This window comes from Sus scrofa, chromosome X (assembly GCF_000003025.6).
Source record: "Sus scrofa isolate TJ Tabasco breed Duroc chromosome X, Sscrofa11.1, whole genome shotgun sequence".
Classification (NCBI taxonomy): Eukaryota; Metazoa; Chordata; class Mammalia; order Artiodactyla; family Suidae; genus Sus; species Sus scrofa.
The window spans coordinates 70978968-70998916 of record NC_010461.5 but is presented as its reverse complement, the minus strand read 5'-3'; positions in this window follow the sequence as shown (position 1 = coordinate 70998916).

The window sequence follows — 19949 nt, the reverse complement described above, 5'->3', positions numbered from 1 at the left end:
TAATTGTAATGTATACATGTAAGGATAACCTGACCCCCTTGCTGTACAGTGGGAAAAAAAAATAATCATTTTTAATATTTGAAAGATGTGCATTTGAGTTTCAGTAATGCAGTTTTTTTTTTCTTTCCTGGATATGTTTTCATTTACAATATTTGAAGAAAATCAAGGTAAACATCTTTCCTTAAGCAGTATATGCTAAAAAGGAGTGCATGTCTACCACACTAATAGCATCATTGTTGGAAAGAAAGAAAATAAATCACGTAGATGAATAACTTATGATATAGGATCCTTGATCTCACTAATGAAAAGCAAACAGTTGCTAATGTCTGAGGCAATTATTTCATTTTATTGGTAAATCTTGTGAACTCATAAATGACTTTTCCATGGGATCCTGGAATAGTATCAAATAAAACGTCGCAGAAGAAATTTTTATATACATCCCATAGTAGACGAACTAAGTAATTTTCCCCAGTAACAGAAATCACCCCATTGAAAATAAAACTTCCCCAAATTTCAAGGCAGCATAGGCTAGTGGCCACCTGCTAATAATTAGAATTATTTGAACAAGAAGCAAAGAGTATATGATGCTCAAAAAAAGCAGTGAAATGTTTAGAAGGATATTTATTCCCTTTTTCTGTTTAATCACCTCACTTAGAAAGAAAGCCACAGTTTTTTAGAATAGCAGTCTCTCCCTATTTGACAGAGTGATTCTTTGTACTGGGAGTGTATAAGAGTATGGACTGTGAAGCTGTATTTTCATGGCCTGGTTAAAATAGACATCAGGTGCCATTGCTGTGAATTAATGATCAGTGTGCTCTTTACTGAAAGACATCTCTTTTTTCCCTGGTCAGACGGATTGGCAAATATAAAATAAACTCACAGTAGTTCTTATAGTTCTTACAGGGTTGAGAAAGAATTTGGCTCAGAGTCCCTTAGACTATTATTTCTTTAGTATTTGCAAAGGTACTTGGTCTTTAATGAAGAAATTAGAGATATGACCAAGGTAACATTTTTCTCAATCCTGATTTGACTTTTTGATTACACTGGACTAATTGGATCAGCATGTTTAATTGGATAGTAATTACAATTAAAGTACATGGATAATATCCAGTTAAAGAGCAAAAATTTTTTATAGGATTCAGACTTGCTGTTTCCAAGGCTGCGGGGGAGAGTGAGTGGGGTGGATTGGGAGTTTAGGGTCTGTAGATGCAAACTATTGCATTTATAGTGGATAAGCAATGAGTACCTGATGTATAGCACAGGGAAATATATCCAGTCACTTGTGATGGAACATGATGGAAGATAATGTAAGAAAAACTGGGTCACATTGCTATAAAACAAATTGTCAGAACATTGTAAATCAACTATAACAAAAAATTTTTAAAAAGAGTATATTTTTACACAAACACAAATAGTCTGTTTTCTCATTGTGATTTAAAGCCTATTCATTAACGAATTTCTTGTTTAAGGCAAGAATGCTGACCAGAGGTTTCAGTAACTGACTCTAACAGTCACTATACAATTCCCATTGGACACAATGAAGCATTTCCCAGGTAAAACTCTGCACTTAACTTTTCCAATTTGGGCAGTTTATAGACAAAGTGACCTTTCTATGTATATACAACTTTTTTCCACCATGGGGCAATGATTGTCAGTGTTTTTGTGACTAGTTGTCAAGGACCGAGTCTTATAGGACAGTGTTTCTCAAAGTGCAGTCCAGCATCAGAATCACCAGAGGCAGACTAACATGTTGACTTCTGAGCCCAATACAAACAAGTAATTCAGATGCACAGGCTATATTTTGAGAACCGCTAATACAGGTCATGATGTTTTCCCTTGGAAAGATTTTCCCAGTATTTTGCAACCATTTTACTTGGCTGCCTCATTTAATGAACAAAAAATGTCCTCTTAATGGAAGAGTTATGTGGAAAACTCTTAGCTTTTGATAAAGTGAGAACATCTGTTCTTCTGACTTAATCAAAATATCCTTGGTTTAAATTCCATTTGAGTGGCTTTTAGATGGCAATATTTTCAAATAAAAAATGGGCAAAAAATAAATAAGAACTTTGGACTTTGTCTATACTAGTGAAACTGATATGAAGACCCACTGTTAAGCATTAAAGGAAAGGGAAAGTCATGGTGCATAGGTTACAGTGAAACCAGGTAACAAGCATAAAAATGGATTTTTTTTTCTTTTTTTAGGGCTGCACCCATGGCATACAGAAATTTCCAGGTTAGGGGGCTGAATCAGAGCTGTAGCTGCTGGCTTATGCCACAGCCATAGCAATGCCAGATCCAAGCTGCCAGATACTTAACACACTAAGCAAGGCCAGGGATTGAACCTGCATCCTCATGGATACTAGCTGAGTTCTTAACCCACTGAGCAACAACAGAAACTCCAGCATGAATATGGATTTTTGATCTGAGTGCACAAGTTAGACTCTAGAAAGTCTACAGAGTATTCCTAGAAACAAAAATTGAAAGGAAAATGCAGCAGAGTCCTCCTGGCATAGGTGGTCTTAGCAGTAACTATTCAGAAAATAAAACTCAGGCCCACCTAGTTTATCTGAAGCTATGCTGCCATTTATGAGACCTTCTGGTTTAGACGTTCATGACCTGGAATCTAAATACTCCTAAGGGGCCCATGAATGACTTTTAAACAAATTATAAATGTACTGAAGCTATGCAAAAATGTGTGCATGTGTGTTTTCTCTGTCCAGGGGAGGGAAAGTAAGTTTGGCAATAATTTTAATCAGTTTCTTGGGGGTGTCTATGACCCCACAACAGGTGAAAAACCCCAAGAGGTCTTCTTTTTTTGCTTTAAGGCCCCTTAATTCTACACACTTTTTGAAGTGAGGTTAGAAATTGAAACAAAGTCTGAAAAGCTAGGAAGAAAGGGAAGACTACTTCTATCCAGAGGTGAATGTCCTGGTATGGCCAAAGCATTATTTCATTATTTGGGCACTGATACAATATGCCATTTTATCCACCCAAACCCTGTACCCCATACATAGCATAAACAATAACATACTGGTCATGCAGAGCTTGTGTTTAGAAAAACATGTCAAAATAAAGCAAAACCAGTGCTATAAATAGGGAAAGCAGTTCTTAATTCTAATTTTGAGGCTCTGCCATTGTCCGGAGCAACTTCCTTCTGTTTCTTTGACACACCAAGCTTGTTCTCACCTTCTGAACTCTTGCTTTTCAGTCCAGCTGGAAAATTTGCCCTTAAATCCTAAAAGCTTAGCCCTAAAAAAATAGGGGGATGACTTTCACTCCTTTTTATTAAAGTAGGCAGTCTCTAAGTTTGTCAGGTAATTAAATCATTATCAAGGTCACTATAACCAGAGTGATTCCATCCATATCCTGAAAGGCTTATAGTTAATAGGACATGATTTTAACTGTGGAGAGATAAAGGATAGTCCAGTGAAGGATGGAATGGACTCCATGTGAGGAAACTGCTAGTAAAGCTGATATATCATATATGATACAAGATATAGTTTATAATATGGATGATTAGAAAATATGCTATGCAATAGCCATCTACTTGTTGGAGAAGCAGACCAAGTGTAGGTAAGTGTAGGTGGGTAAAACTAGTCCTTACACGAAGCAAGACTTCCAGAAAGAACAATTTGCATGGCACTTATAGGATTTTTTGGCTCAAGTTAACTTATTATCTACATTTAACTCTTTATATGTATGTATGTATGTAATTATTTATGTATTTTCCTCTTTCAGCTGCAGCCACAGCATATGGAAGTTCTAATCTGAGCCACATCTGTGACCTATGCCACAGCTTCAGCAATGCTGGGTTCCTTAAGCCACTGATCAGAGCTGAGAATTGAACCAGCAATGCCTCCAAGATAAACTCAGATCATTAACCCACTGAGCCACAGCAGGAATTCCAATTTACACTTAACGCTTGAAGATAATTATCTCAAATTGTGTTGTGCAAGGTAATGGTCAATGATTAGCTGGTATAAAGTCTATAGTTGGTATGAAAACATGGATGCAGTTATTCACTCATTCATTCAATAACCATTTATTGTTATCTGGTATAAATTGCCAATGAAGAGCTGTTTCCATTCAAATCAGTTCAAGTATGAAAATAGATGGACATTGTCTATTATAAGGTATGAAAAGAAATATTTCTACTCAATAGCTTTTCTGTCAATAATTGTAATGCTTTCCCTTTCTCTATGCTTGAGTTTCACTTTGAGAGCATGTTTAAAATAGATACTCTTACACTTAGAAGTGAAGAATATGACACTAGATTGATGAGGTTGTACTGGCAGGAACAGCTAAAGAAGATCCACCAAATAGGATCAATTCTCCTAGTGAAAAAGAGACTTAAATAGATTAAGAGATTGAAGAGGATAAAGAGATCCAGAAACTGATTTTCTTTTTTCTTTTTCTTTTTTTTTTTTTTTTTTTTTTTTTTTTTAGAGCTGCACTCTTGGCATATGAAAGTTTCCAGGCCAGTGGTTAAATTGGAGCTGTAGCTGCTGGTCTACACTGCAGTCACAGCAACACGGGATCCAAGCTGTCTGTGACCTACACCACAGCTCACTGAGTGGCAACGTCGGATCCACTGAGCAAAGCCAGGGATCAAACCCATGTCTTCATGGATAATAGTCATTTTCATTATGGCTGCACCACTTTGATGGGAATTCCCAGTTCCTATACCTTCTTAAAGCCAGATATTCAAAGACATTTCTTTGAGAAATCAATCCAAGAAAGCTACATTTATCTAACAAGAATAAGAAATTAGATATGTTAAACCTGCATTGAGATCTTTGCCCTCATGGAACTGAAATGACCTTCTTCACACAGTATCCTAGTTAAATTCCTGCCTGGGGATTACTGATATTTCCCATTACAAAAAAAATCCTTTGATTATTTCTGGTGGTTTCCAAAAAAAACAAACAAAAAAATTCCAAAACAAACAAACAAAAGTGAGTACTACCTTAGACTGCCAGGATGCTTGTTTTCTGCCTTGCTTTTTTTGTTTGTTTGTTTCATTCTATTTTAAAAACTTAAAAAAATTAACAGTATAGTTGATTTACAACATATTAATTTAAGGTGTAAAACACAGTGACTCAATATTATTACAGATTATACTCCATTTAAAGTTATTATGACATAATGGCTATATTTCCCTGTGCTGTACAATATATCCTTTTTGTTTATTTATTTTATACATAGTAGTGTCTCTTAATTCCCTACCCCTATCATGCCCTGACCACTCACCTGCCCACTGGTAACCACTAGTTTGTTCTCTATATCTGTGAGTCTGTTTCTGTTTTGGTTTTCTTTTTTTTTTTTCGCTTTTCAGGGCCACACCTGTGGCATATGAAGGTTCCCAGGCTAGGGGTCCAAGCAGAGTGATGGCCATGGGCCTACACCACAGTTCACAGCAATGCCACATCCTTAACCAACTGAGTTAGGCCAGAGATTGAACCCTAGACCTCATGGTTCCTAGTCAGATTCATTTATGCTGCCCCATGACAGGAACTCCCTGTTTCTCTTTTGTTATATTCTTTTATTTTATTTATTTATTTTAATAATTTTTTTTAATTTTCCCACTGTACAGCAAGGGGGTCAGGTTATCCTTACATGTATACATTACAATTACATTTTTTCCCCCACCTTTTCTTCTGTTGCAACATGAGTATCTAGACAAAGTTCTCAATGCTATTCAGCAGGATCTCCTTGTAAATCTATTCTAAGTTGTGTCTGATAAGCCCAAGCTCCCAATCCCTCCCACTCCCTCCCCCTCCCATCAGGCAGCCACAAGTCTCTTCTCCAAGTCCATGATTTTCTTTTCTGAGGAGATGTTCATTTGTGCTGGATATTAGATTCCAGTTATAAGGGATATCATATGGTATTTGTCGTTCTCCTTCTGACTTATTTCACTCAGTATGAGATTCTCTAGTTCCATCCATGTTGCTGCAAAGGGCATTATGTCATTCTTTTTTATGGCTGAGTAGTATTCCATTGTGTATATATACCACTTCATCCAAATCCAATCATCTGTCGATGGACATTTGGGTTGTTTCCATGTCCTGGCTATTGTGAATAGTGCTGCAATGAACATGCGGGTGCATGTGTCTCTTTTAAGTAGAGCTTTGTCCGGATAGATGCCCAAGAGTGGGATTGCGGGGTCATATGGAAGTTCTATGTATAGATTTCTAAGGTATCTCCAAACTGTTCTCCATAGTGGCTGTACCAGTTGACATTCCCACCAACAGTGCAGGAGGGTTCCCTTTTGTCCACAGCCCCTCCAGCACTTGTTATTTGTGGATTTATTAATGATGGCCATTCTCACTGGTGTGAGGTGATATCTCATGGTAGTTTTGATTTGCATTTCTCTTACAATCAAGATGTTGAGCATTTCTTCATGTGTTTTCTGGCCATCTGTACATCTTCTTTGGAGAAATGTCTATTCATGTCTTTTGCCCATTTTTCCATTGATTGATTGGATTTTTGCTGTTGGGGTGTATAAGTTGTTTATATATTCTAGAGATTAAGCCCTTGTCAGTTGCATCATTTGAAACTGTTTTCTCCCATTCTGGAAGTTGTCTTTTTGTTTTCTTTTGGGTTTCCTTTGCTGTGCAAAAGCTTTTCAGTTTGATGAGGTCCCATGGGTTTATTTTTGCTCTAATTGCTATTGCTTTGGGAGACTGACCTAAGAAAATGTTCATGGTGTTGATGTCAGAGAGTGTTTTGCCTATGTTTTCTTCTAGGAGTTTGATGGTGTCCTGTCGTATATTTAAGTCTTTCAGCCATTTGGAGTTTATTTTTGTGCATGGTGTGAGGGTGTGTTCTAGTTTCATTGCTTTGCATGCAGCTGTCCAGGTTTCCCAGCAATGCTTGTTGAATAGACTTTCTTTTTCCCATTTTATGGTCTTGCCTCCCTTGTCAAAGATTAATGGACCATAGGTGTCAGGGTTTATTTCCGGATTCTCTATTCTGTTCCATTGGTCTGTCTGTCTGTTTTGATACCAGTACCACACTGTTTTGATGATTGTGGCTTTGTAGTATTTCTTGAAGTCTGGGAGAGTTATGCCTCCTGCTTGGTTTTTGTTTCTCAGGATTGCTTTGGCGATTCTGGGTCTTTTGTGGTTCCCTATAAATGTTTGGATTGTTTGTTCTAGTTCTGTGAAAAATGTCCTGGGTAATTTGATAGGGATTGCATTGAATCAGTAGATGGCTTTGGGTAGTATGGCCATTTTTACAATATTGATTTTCCCAATCCAGGAACATGGAATATCTTTCCATTTCTTTACATCTTCTTTGATTTCTTTGATGAAAGTTTTATAGTTCTTGGCATATAGGTCCTTTACCTCTTTGGTCAGGTGTATTCCGAGGTATTTGATTTTGTGAGGTGCAATTTTAAAAGGTATCCTATTTCTGTATTCCTTTTCTAATGTTTCATTGCTGGTATACAGAAATGCCACTGACTTCTGAATGTTAATCTTATACCCTGCTACTTTGCTGAATTTATTAATCAGTTCAAGCAGTTTTGGGATTGAGTCCTTAGGGTTTTCTATGTATAGTATCATGTCATCTGTGTACAGTGACTGTTTTATCTTTCTCTTCAGATATGGATGCTTTTTATTTCTTTTTGTTTGTCTAATTGCTGTGGCTAGGACTTCCAAAACTATGTTGAAGAGCAGTGGTGAGAGTGGGCATCCCTGCCTTGTTCCAGATTGGAGTGAGAAGGCTTTCAGTTTTTCCCCATTGAGGATTATATTTGCTGTGGGTTTATCATAAATGGCTTTGATTATATTCAGGAATGTTCCCTCTATACCCACTTTGGCGAGGGTCTTGATCATGAAGGGATGTTGGACTTTGTCAAATTCTTTTTCTGCGTCTATTGAGATGATCATATGATTTTTGACTTTTTTTTTTGTTAATGTGGTGTATGATGCTGATTGATTTGCGTATGTTGAACCATCCTTTTGAACCTGGGATGAACCCAACCTGGTCATGGTGTATAATTTTTTTGGTATGTTGTTGGATTCGGTTGGCTAAGATTTTGTTGAGAATTTTTGCATCTATACTCATCAATGATATTGGGCGATAGTTTTCTTTTGTGCTGGTATCTCTGCCTGGTTTTGGAATGAGGGTGATGGTGGCCTCATAGAATGTCTTTGGGAGTATTCCTTCTTCTTCAACCTTTTGAAAGAGTTTCAGGAGGATGGGCACCAATTCCTCTTCATATGTTTGATAGAATTCACCTGTGAAGCCATCTGGTCCTGGACTTTTATTTGTAGGGAGTGATTTTATGACCTCTTCAATTTCATTTCTAGTGATTGGTTGTTGCAAGACATGTTTCCTTGAAAACTCCATCTTGCCCTTCTTTACTTTATCCCATCTTCTTGTCTTACTTTATCCCATCTTCCTTCTTGGAAAAATAGTCACAGTGCTGGTAAATGACTTAAGCTTAAGAGCAAAGACCTAAAGGCATAAGTGACTTAAGCTTAAGAACTGTTATGTGCCTAGAGGTCAGAGTAAGAGCTTAACCCTTTACCCCCTAAGTGGCTTTTTAAATAGTAAAAGAACTTATATAATAGTAAACAAACCCTGTATCATCCACCTATAGCCACTCCTTACTTGATCTCATCTAAAGAGCACAATAAAAGCAGTGTGGTTTCTTGAGGCTGGGCCCTCTTGGTCCCTGAGACCTTGAGTCCCCCCTGGATCCCACCTTTACTTAAGATAAATGTCTCTGTGTCTTGTTTTATGTTAACTATTTTTCCTTAAGTTCCACAGCACCCGTTCTTCAGGCCCATCCTGCTGAGCTGGCCCCGGCAATTGGTCTGTTCAGTTGGTATGTTTCTACTTGACTCAGTTTTGGCAGGCTGTAAGATTCTAGAAAATTGTCCATTTCTTCCAGATTGTCAAACTTGTTGCCATACAGTTGTTCATAGTATTCTCTTATGGTTTTTTGTGTTTCTGCTGTATCCGTTGTGATTTCTCCTTTTTCATTTCTAATTTTGGTTATTTGGGTTCTTTCTCTCCTCTTTTTAGTGAGTCTGGCCAGGGGGTTGTCAATTTTGTTCACCTTTTCAAAGAACCAGCTCTTGGTTTTATTAATTTTCTCTATTGTTTTTTGAGTCTCTATTTTATTGATTTCTTCTTTGATCTTTATAATTTCCTTCCTTCTGCTGACTTTAGGACTTTTTTGTTCTTCTTTTTCTAATTCATTTAGGTGGAGGGTTAAGTTGTCCATTTGGGATCTTTCTTCTTTTTTGAGAAAGGCCTGGATTGCTATAAATTTCCCTCTGAGCACTGCTTTCACAGCATCCCATAGATTTTGAGAGGTTGTGTCTTCATTATCATTTGTTTCAAGGTAGTTTTTAATTTCCTTCTTGATTTCCTCATTGACCCATGGGTTTTTTAGTAGCATGTTGTTTAGTCTCCATGGAGTAGGTTTTTTCTCTTTGCTTCTCCCATGGTTGATTTCTAATTTCATGGCATTGTGGTCAGAGAAGATACTTGAGATAATTTCTACGCTCCTAAGTTTATTGAGATTCGCTTTGTGTCCCAATATGTGGTCGATTCTTGAGAATGTTCCATGAGCATTTGAGAAGAATGTGTATTCTGATTGTTTTGGATGTAGTGTCCTGAAGATATCAATTAAGTCTAACTTTTCTATTGTTTCCTTTAGGATCTCTGTTGCTTTATTGGTTTTCTGTCTAGAGGATCTGTCCATTGATGTGAGGGGGGTATTAAGGTCTCCTACTATGATTGTATTCCCATCAATATCTCCCTTTATGTCTGTTAATATTTGCTGTATGTATCTGGGTGCTCCTGTATTTGGGGCATATATGTTGATGATAGTAACATCCTCTCCTTGGATGGATCCCTTAATCATTAAGTAGTGTCCTTCTTTGTCTTTCTTTATGTCTTTTGTTTTAAAGTCTATTTTGTCTGATATGAGCGTTGCGACTCCTGCTTTTCTGTCATGTCTATTGGCGTGAAATATTTTTCCCCACCCTTTCACTTTCAATCTATATGTATCTTTTGTCTTAAGGTGAGTTTCTTGTAGGCAGCATATTGAAGGTTTTTGCCTTTTTATCCACTCAGCCACTCTGTGTCTTTTGATTGGGGCATTCAGTCCATTGACATTTAAGGTGAGAATTGATAGATGATTATTTATTGCCATTTGAACCTCGTGTTCCAGTTGATTCTATGGTTCTCCATTCTTCCTTTCTTTTTTTTGGGGGGGGGGGTTGGATGGTCTCCTGTTATTATCTGCTTGAGTGTATTTTTTTTCATTTTTTGCAAATGCAATATTTGGTTTTGGCTTGTGGTTGCCCTGTTTTTCAAGTATGCTAACCCCTTGCCATAATTGTGTGTTTTAGCCTGATGGTCCTGTAAGTTCAAACCCTTCATTACTATATTAAAATTAAGAAGAGAAACATACAAACAAACAAAAAGGGTTATTTACTTCCTAACATCCCTTGCCCACATTTTATGGTTTTGATGACTCTTTTTTATTTTTTTCTTTTTAATTTTATTTTGTTTGAAGCATGTTCATGATTAAATCTGGCAGTCCTATGCAGCTGATCCACTAGGGCACCCCCTGGGGGCTTGGGCAGGTAGCAGGGCCGTTGGAAACCCAAGAGGCTCCTCCCTGGGGCAGCCCGACTCAGAAAAACCATCCGAGAATTAGGCAGATCTATTCACAGCCTGGCTAGGCTTGTTCTAGCTTTTCTGGGCTGCAGGCCTTTTCTCGGGGGCTGGTGGTGTTTGGTGCTGCTCTGCGGAAGTGTAGCCCCTCCAAAGGGCAAGCAGGACTGTGCAAGGACAGCCCCTGCGGTGGTAGGCTTCAGGCAATTGTTGAGGCCAGCCCTCCTGGATGGCATGCAGCCCCAGGTCGGGTGAGAGTGTAGGGGGTGGCGGGGGCAGGGGGAGGGGATGCACTGGGAAGCACAGCTTTCTGCTAGCTAGCGGGCCTGTAAGCTTGCTGTGGCGTGGGGGTATTCTATGGGGACCCACCCCTTCTTCTCTCCCCTCCCCAGCACGGGCACAGACCAGGCTCTTCTCCCAGGTTCCCTCTGATGCAGCTTTCCACTTCCACGCCCCTAGAGTATTGTTCCCTTCCTCTGTGACAGCTTTGTTTTCTAGTCTCCCAGGCAGTCTCTGCCCCGTCAAAAGCTTTCTAGACCTCCCAAGCAGTTTCCGCTCCACCCCGCCGCCCTAGCCCGTTCTCAGGGTCTAACCTCTGGAGCTGAGATCTCGGTGCCCAGCCCCCATCCAGGCATCCCCCGGCCCTTTCCCAGGGACTAACCTTCGGAGGCGAGGTCTCGGTGCCCAGTGCCCACCCAGGTGTCCCCCTGCCCTTTCCCGGGGACTAACCTCTGGAGCCAAGGATTCGGTGCCCAGCCCCCACCCAGGCGTCTCAATTTTTGGTGACTGTGCCCGTAGTTCAGATGGTCTGTTCAGTTCTTGATCGGCTTTTCTGTACTCCAACTTACTGCTACACTCTTCTCTGCATCTGGAGATTCCTCTGGTTTGTTTGATCTTTCCCCCGGTAGGTGATTTTCCAGAGTGCGGGATCCCTTTCTCCTCCACAGTTCCCTTTCAGGAGTGCCCGTCCCACTTAGATTCACCTTCTCTCACTCTCCTCTTTTCTCCCGTTCTGCCCAGTAATGTCACGAACTTCTTGCCGTTATTGGAGTTTAGGTTCCTCTGCCAGTGATTGGTTGCTGTTCTGTGCGAGTCATTTCTTCTGTAGATGTGCTTTTTTTGTTGTGTTTGTGGGAGAGGGCAAGCGTGTCCCCCTACTCCTCCGCCATCTTGTCCTCTCTCATATTCTTTTATTTTAATTGTTATTTTCAAACACATTTTTTTTCCCACTATGCAGCATGGGGACCCAGTTACACATACATGTATACATACATTTTTCTCCAAATGTCATGCTCTGTTGTAAGTAGACATAGTTCTCAGTGCTACACAGCAGGATCTCATTGTAAATCCATTCCAAAAGCAATAGTTTGCATCTATTAACCCCAAGTGCCAAATCCATCCCACTCCCTCCCCATCCCCCTCCCCCCAGGCAACCATAAGTCTATTCTCCAAGTCCATGTTTTCCTGTTGAAAGGTTCATTCCTGCTGTATATTATACCACAGATATAAGTGATATCATATGGCATTTGTCTTTCTCTTTCTGACTTATTTCACTCAGGATGAGCGTCTCTAGCTCCATGCATGTGGCTGCAAATGGCATTATTTTGTTCTTTTTATGGCTGAGTAGTATTCCATTGTGTATATACACCACATCTTCCTAATCCAATCCTCTGTCGATGGACATTTGGGGTGTTTCCATGTCTTGAATATTGTGAATAGTGCTGCAATGAACACGCAGGTGCATGTATCTTTTTTTTTCTTTTTGTCTTTTTGCTATTTCTTTGGCCACTCCCATGGCATATGGAGATCCCAGGCTAGGGGTCTAATTGGAGCTGCAGCCACCGGCCTATGCCAGAGCCATAGCAACACGGGATCCGAGCCGCATCTGCAACCTATGCCACAGCTCACGGCAATGCCGGATCGTTAACCCACTGAGCAAGGTCAGAGACTGAACCCGAAACCTCATGGATCCTAGTCAGATTCATTAAACACTGCACCACGACAGAACTCCGCATGTGTCTTTTTTTTTTTCCCACTGTACAGCAAGGGGGTCAGGTTATCCTTACATGTATACATTTTTTTCCCCACCCTTTGTTCTGTTGCAACTTGAGTATCTAGACATAGTTCTCAAAGCTACTCAGCAGGATCTCCTTGTAAATCTATTCTAAGTTGTGTCTGATAAGCCCAAGCTCCCAATCCCTCCCACTCCCTCCCCCTCCCATCAGGCAGCCACAAGTCTCTTCTCCAAGTCCATGATTTTCTTTTCTGTGGAAAGGTTCATTTGTGCTGCATATTAGATGCCAGTTATAAGTGATATCATATGGTCTTTGTCTTTGTCTTTCTGGCTCATTTCACTCAGGATGAGAGTCTCTAGTTCCATCCATGTTGCTGCAAAGGGCATTATGTCCTTCTTTTTTATGGCTGAGTAGTATTCCATTGTGTATATATACAACATCTTCCAAATCCAATCATCTGTCGATGGACATTTGGGTTGTTTCTATGTTCTGGTTATTGTTAATAGTGCTGCAATGAACATGCGGGTGCATGTGTCTCTTTTAAGTAGAGCTTTGTCCGGATAGATGCCCAAGAGTGGGATTGCGGGGTCATATGGAAGTTCTATGTATAGATTTCTAAGGTATCTCCAAACTGTTCTCCATAGTGGCTGTACCAGTTGACATTCCCACCAACAGTGCAGGAGGGTTCCCTTTTGTCCACAGCCCCTCCAGCACTTGTTATTTGTGGATTTATTAATGATGGCCATTCTGACTGGTGTGAGGTGGTATCCTGGTAGTTTTGATTAGCATTTCTCTTATTATCAGTGATGTTGAGCATTTTTTCATGTGCTTGTTGGCCATCTGTGTATCTTCCTTGGAGAAATGTCTCTTCAGGTGCTTTGTCCATTTTTCCATTAGGTTGTTGGGTTTTTTTCTGTTGAGTTGTATAAGTTGTTTGTATATTTAGATATTAAGCCCTTGTCAGTTGCATCATTTGAAACTATTTTCTCCCATTCTGAAAGTTGTCTTTTTGTTTTCTTTTTGGTCTCCTTAGCTGTGCAAAAGCTTGTCAGTTTAATTAGGTCCTGTCGGTTTATGTTTCCTCTTATTTCCGTTGCTTTCGGAGACTGACCTGAGAAAATGTTCATAAGGTGGATGTCAGAGACTTTGGCCTACGTTCTGTTCCAGGAGTTTGATGGTGTCTTGTCTTACATTTAAGTCTTTAAGCCATTTTGAGTTTATTTTTGTCCATGTTGTGGGGGCGTGTTCGAGTTTCACTCATGTAGCTGTCCAGTTTTCCCAGCAATTCTTGCTGAATGGACTTTCTTTTTTCCCATTTTATGCTCTTGCCTCCCTTGTCAAAGATTAATTGACCATAGGTGTCAGGGTTTATTTCTGGGTTCTCTATTCTGTTCCATCTTTCTCTCTGTCAGTTTTGGTATCAGTGCCACACTGTCTTGATGACGGTGGCTTTGTAATACTGCTTGTGGTCTGTGAGAGTTATGCCCCCTGCTTGGTTTTTGTTTCTCAGGATTGCTTTGGCAATTCTGGTTCTTTTGTGCTTCCATACAAATCTTTGGATTGTTTGTTCTAGTTCTGTGAAAAACGTCCTTGGTTATTTGATAGGGATTGCATTGAATCTGTAGGTTGTTTTGGGTAGTATGGCCATTTTTACAATATTGATTTTTCCAATCCATGAACATGGAATATCTTTCCATTTCCTTACGTCTTCTTTAATTTCCTTGCTTAATGTTTTATAGTTATCTGCATATATGTCCTTTGCCTCCTCGTCAGGTGTACTCCCACGTATTTGATTTTTGGGTGTTCAATTTTAAAAGGTATTGTGTTTTTGTATTCCTTTTTAGTACTTCATTGTTTGTATACAGAAATGCGACTGATTTCTAATGTTAATCTTATATCCTGCTACTTTGCTCAATTTGTTGATCAGTTCATGTAGTTTTTGCATTGAGTCTTTAGGGTTTTCTATATATAGTATAATATCATCTGCATGCAGTGACAGTTTGACCTCTTCTCTTCCTATTTGGATGCCTTTTATTTCTTTTGTTTGTCTGACTGCTGTGGCTAGGACTTCCAGTACTATGTTGAGTAACAGTGGTGAGAGTGTGCATCCCTGTCTTGTTCCAGATTTTAGTGGGAAGGCATTTCAGATTTTCTCCTTTGAGTTTTATATTTGCTGTGGCTTTGTCATAAATGGCTTTTATTATGTTAAGATTTGTTCCCAACTCTACCCACTTTGGTAAGAGTTTTTATCATGAATGGATGTTGGACTTTGTCCAAAGCTTTTTCTGCATCTCTTTAGTTTTTGACTTTTTTTTGTTAATGTGGTGTATGATGTTGATTGATTTCTGTATATTGAACCATCCTTGGGAACCTGGGATGTATCCCACCTGGTCATGTGTATGATCTTTTTGCTATGTGGTTGGTTTCAGTTGGCTAAAATTTTGTAGAGAATTTTTGCATCTACATTCATCAAAAATATTCACCAATAGTTTTCTTTTTGTTCTGGCATCTTTGTCTGGTTTTTGATTTAGGGTGATAGTTGCATCATAGAATGTCTTTGACAGTGGTCCTTCTTCTTCAAACTTTTGAAAAAGTTTAAGGAGGATGGGCACCAGTTCCTCTTTGTATGTTTGGTAGAATTAACCTGTGAAGCCATCTGGTCCTGGACTTTTATTTGTAGGGAGTGTTTTTATGCCGTCTTCAATTGCATTTCTAGTGATCTGTCTGTTTAGTTGATATATTTCTTATTGATTCAATATTGGCAGGCTGTAAGTCTCTAGAAAGGTGTCCATTTCTTCTAGATTGTCAAATTTGTTTTCATATAACTGTTCATAGTATTCTCTCATGGATTTTTTTTTTTATTTCTGCAGTATCCATTGTGATTTCTTCTTTTTCATTTTGTATTTTATTTGTGTATTTTTTCCTCCTCTTCTTAGTGAGTCTAGCCAGGGATTTGTCAATTTTTTTTTTACCTTTTCAAAGAACCAGCTTTTGGTTTTACTGTTTTTTTTATTCTTTTTTGAATTTCTATTTTATTGATTTCCTCTCTGACCTTTATGATTTCCTTCCTTCTGTTGACTTTAGGTTTTATTTGTTCTTTTTCTAATGCATTTAGGTGATGGGTTATGTTGTGAATTTGAGATCTTTCTTCTTTTTTGAGGAAGGCCTGTATTGCTACGAAGTTCCCTCTGAGCACTGCTTTTGTGGCATCCCATAGATTTTGAGAGGTTGTGTCTTCATTATCATTTGTCTCCAGGTATTTTTTAATTTCCTTCTTGATTTCCTCATCCATCCATGGGTTGTTTAGTAGCATGTTGTTTAGTCTCCATGTAGTAGGTTTTTTCTCATTTCTATTCCTGTGGTTGATTTCTAGTTTCATGCCATTGTGGTCAGAGAATATACTTGAAATAACTTCTATACTCTTAAATTTGTTGAGGTTAGCTTTGTGCCCCAGGATGTGATCAATCCTTGAGAATATTCCATGTACACTTGAGAAGAATGAGTATTCTGATTTTTTTAGATGTAATGTCCTGAAAATATTGATTAAGTCTAACTTTTCTATTGTGTCCTTTAGGATCTCTGTTGCCTTATTCATTTTCTGTCTAGAGGATCTGTCCATTGTTGTGAATGGGGTGTGAAAATCTCCTACTATGATTTTATTCCCATCAATTTCTCTTGTTTTGTCTGTTTGTATTTGTTGGAGGTATCTGGGTGCTCCTATATTTGGGGCATATATGTTGAAGATTGTAATATCCTCTTCCTGAATGGATCTTTTAACTATTAAATAGTGTCCTTCTTTGTCTTTCTTTATGGACTCAATTTTAAAGTATATTTTATCTGATATGAGTATTGCAACTCCTGCTTTCCTGTCTTGCCTATTGACATGAAGTATCTTCCATTCCCTCACTTTCAATCTATATGTGTCCTTCGCCTAAGGTGACTCTCTTGTAGAGAAAAGATTGAAAATTTTTGCTTTTTTATCCAATCCGTCACTCATTGTCTTTTGATTGAAGCAATCAGTCCATTGACATTTAAGGTGATTATTGATAGATATGTATTTATTGTCATTTTAAACCTTGTTTCCAGTTGATTCTATGTTTCTCTTTTCTTCTTCTCTTATTTTGGTTTCCATTTATTTTATGCTTGAGTACTTTCATTTTTTGTGACTGTAATGTTTGTTTTTTATTTGTGGTTGCCCTGTTTTTTTAAGTATGTTAACCTCTTCCTATAACTGTGTGATTTAGCCTGATAGTCATGTAGGCTCAAACACTTCATTACAGTAATAGAATTCAAAAAAAGAATCTATTATTTCCTTACTTCCCTTGCCCACATTGTATGATTTTGATTTCTTTTAACATCTTCAGTTGATAGCCTTATGGGGTTTCCCTTATAATTAACCCTTTGCTTTTCTCTTGTTGCCTTTAGAATCCTCTCTTTATCATTAACTTTTACCATGTTTATTATAATATGTCTTGGTGTGGGCATGTTTGGGTTCAACTTGTTTGGGGCCCTCTGTGCTTCCTGTATCTTGATATCAGTATGCTTTCGATTTGGAAAGTTTTCAGCCACATTTTCTTCAAATATATTTTCAATCACCTTATCTTTTTCATCTTCTTTCAGAATTCCTATTTTGTGTAGATTGGCCCACTTTATATTATCCCATAGGTCTCTTATATTGCTTTCATGTTTTTCCTTTGGTTTTGTGTCTGCTGTCCTGACTGGGTGATTTCCATTATTCTATCTTCCACATCATTAATTTGTTCCTCTTCATTATTCATTCTGGTCTTTATTGCTCTTAGCTCAGTTTCTAGTTTATCTTGGCTCCTCCTTGTATTTTCTATTTCCTTTCTGAGGCAGTCTGATACTGTTCATATCTTCTCTTAATTCCTTTAGCATTTTCACTATCTCCCTTTTGACCTCATAGTCTGTCAGACTGCAGACATCTGTTTCATTTTTGACTGCTTTAGTTGAATTCTCCTATTGCTTTAACTGGGAATGGTTTCTGAGCTTCTTTATCTTGCTTGTGTTTTTCTTTTTCTGTGAATTTTGGGAAGCAAAACTGTATTTTGGCACAGTTCATGGCATGCAGTCGTGGTGGTGCACTTCCCAAGGCCAGGCGGGGCTGGCCAAGTTGCACCGCTGTGGCTAGATGCTTCCTGCAAGCAGTCAGTTCTGGCTAAGGCATGCCACAGCACAGGGATGCTTTCCAAGGCCAGGTGGGGCTTTCTGGTGCATGCTGCAGTGGCAGTGCACTCCCCTTGGCTGGGCAAGGCTTACCAGGGCACACCACAGCAGCAGGGTTCTTCCCTAGACCAGGCAGGGCTGGCTGGTACATGCTGCAGTGGCGGTGCACTTCCCACGGTAAGATGGGGCTTGCCAGGATGCACCATGGCAGCAGGTTGTTTCCTGAATCTGCCTTCCTTTCTACTCTACCACCCCCATAGCTATGGCTTACTTTAATTTTCCATGTTTCATATTCTATTCATATACTCTGAATAATGTGTATAAAGGATGTGGATTAAAATTTAATTTGAAATCCTGGTTTATAAATTATATGTATAGTATATAATATATATACTACATATATTATTTCATTTTATTATATATAAATATATAATATATCTGTATATGGAAGATGAATTTTGGTATACATATACATACCTTCTGACTCACTGTACTATCTCATTCTAGATGCTATTTTAAAACTATTGATGCAATTTTATCACATAAGTTGAAAATATTTGTAATACTTTCCTCAAATCACATAGGAATTTTTTTTTTTTTTTTTTTTTTTTTTTTTGCTTTTTAGAGCCACACCCACAGCTATTGAAGTTCCCAGTCTAGGGGTCAAATCAGAACTGTACCCACCGGCCAATGCACAGCCATAGCAATGCTGGATCTGAGCCATATCTGTGACCTACATCATAGCTCACAGCAAAGCCATATCCTTAACCCACTGAGTGGGTCCAGGGATTGAACCCACATGTTCATGCATACTAGTTTGGTTTGTTTTTGCTGCACTGCAATGGGAACTCCTGTAGTTTATGGAAAAGGGAAAATATTTTGAAAAGTCCCTTTCACTTGAAATAAAAGTTATTTTTAACATCATTCCATTACTGTTATTTCTCTTGTTCACATCTGTCTTCAAACTTCCTTCTGTTTCTCAGACACACAAGCCTGTGCTCACCTTTTGAACTATTGCTTTTCACTCTGGCTGGAACAACTTGTTACAAAATCTGAAAGCTCAGTTCTAAACAAACAAGGAAACAACTTCTAATGACTTTCTATTAGGGTATAAAGTCTATCACTGATCAACTCTGACAACACTCACTGCTAGTTACCAAATGACCCTATGTCCACTTTCTGTTTAGTTTACATGTCTTCCCAAGCTCTATTGGGAAGTAAAATGGTAGAACAGTTTGGATTGTTTTTCTCTTTGGACCTTCCTTTTTTTTTTTTTTTTTTTTTTTTTTTTGTCTTTTTGCCTTATCTTTCTAGGGCTGCTCCCAGGGCATGTGGAGGTTCCCAGGCTAGGGGTCAAATCAGAGCTCTAGCCACCGGCCTATGCCAGAACCACAGCAATGTGGGATCGGAACCGCATCTGCAACCTACACCACAACTCACAGCAATGCCAGATCCTTAACCCACTGAGCAAGGCCAGGGACCCAACACCCAAACTTATGGTTCCTAGTCGGATTCGTTAACCACTGAGCCACAACGGGAACTCCAACCTTCCCTTTCTTTAAAACTGAAATATAGTTGATTTACAACATTGTATTAATTTCTGTTGTACAGAAAATGATTCATCTATATATTCGGATATATGTGTATATGTATATATTCATTTTCATATTCTTTTCTGCTATGGTTTATTACAGGATATTGAATATAATTCCCTGTGCTAAACAATGAATGGGATCTTTTAATCCATTCTATATGCAATAGTTTGCGTCAGCTAATTCCATACTCACAATTCAATATTTTCCCACACATACATGCCTACTCAGAAACCACAGGTCTTTTTTCTATGTCTGTGAGTCTATTTCTGTTTCATAGATAAGTTCTTTTGTGTTATAGGTCAGATTCAATATATAAGTGATATCATATGATATTTATCTTTTTCTTACTTCACCTTCTGTGAAAATCTCTATGTACATTCATGTTGCTTCTCCTCTTCCTCCTCTTCCTTCTCCTTCAACTCCTCCTCCTTCTCCTTCTGATTATTCTGGGGGTGCTACATCCACAGCATGCAGAAGTTCCCACCCAGAGATTGAACCCACATCACTGTAAAAA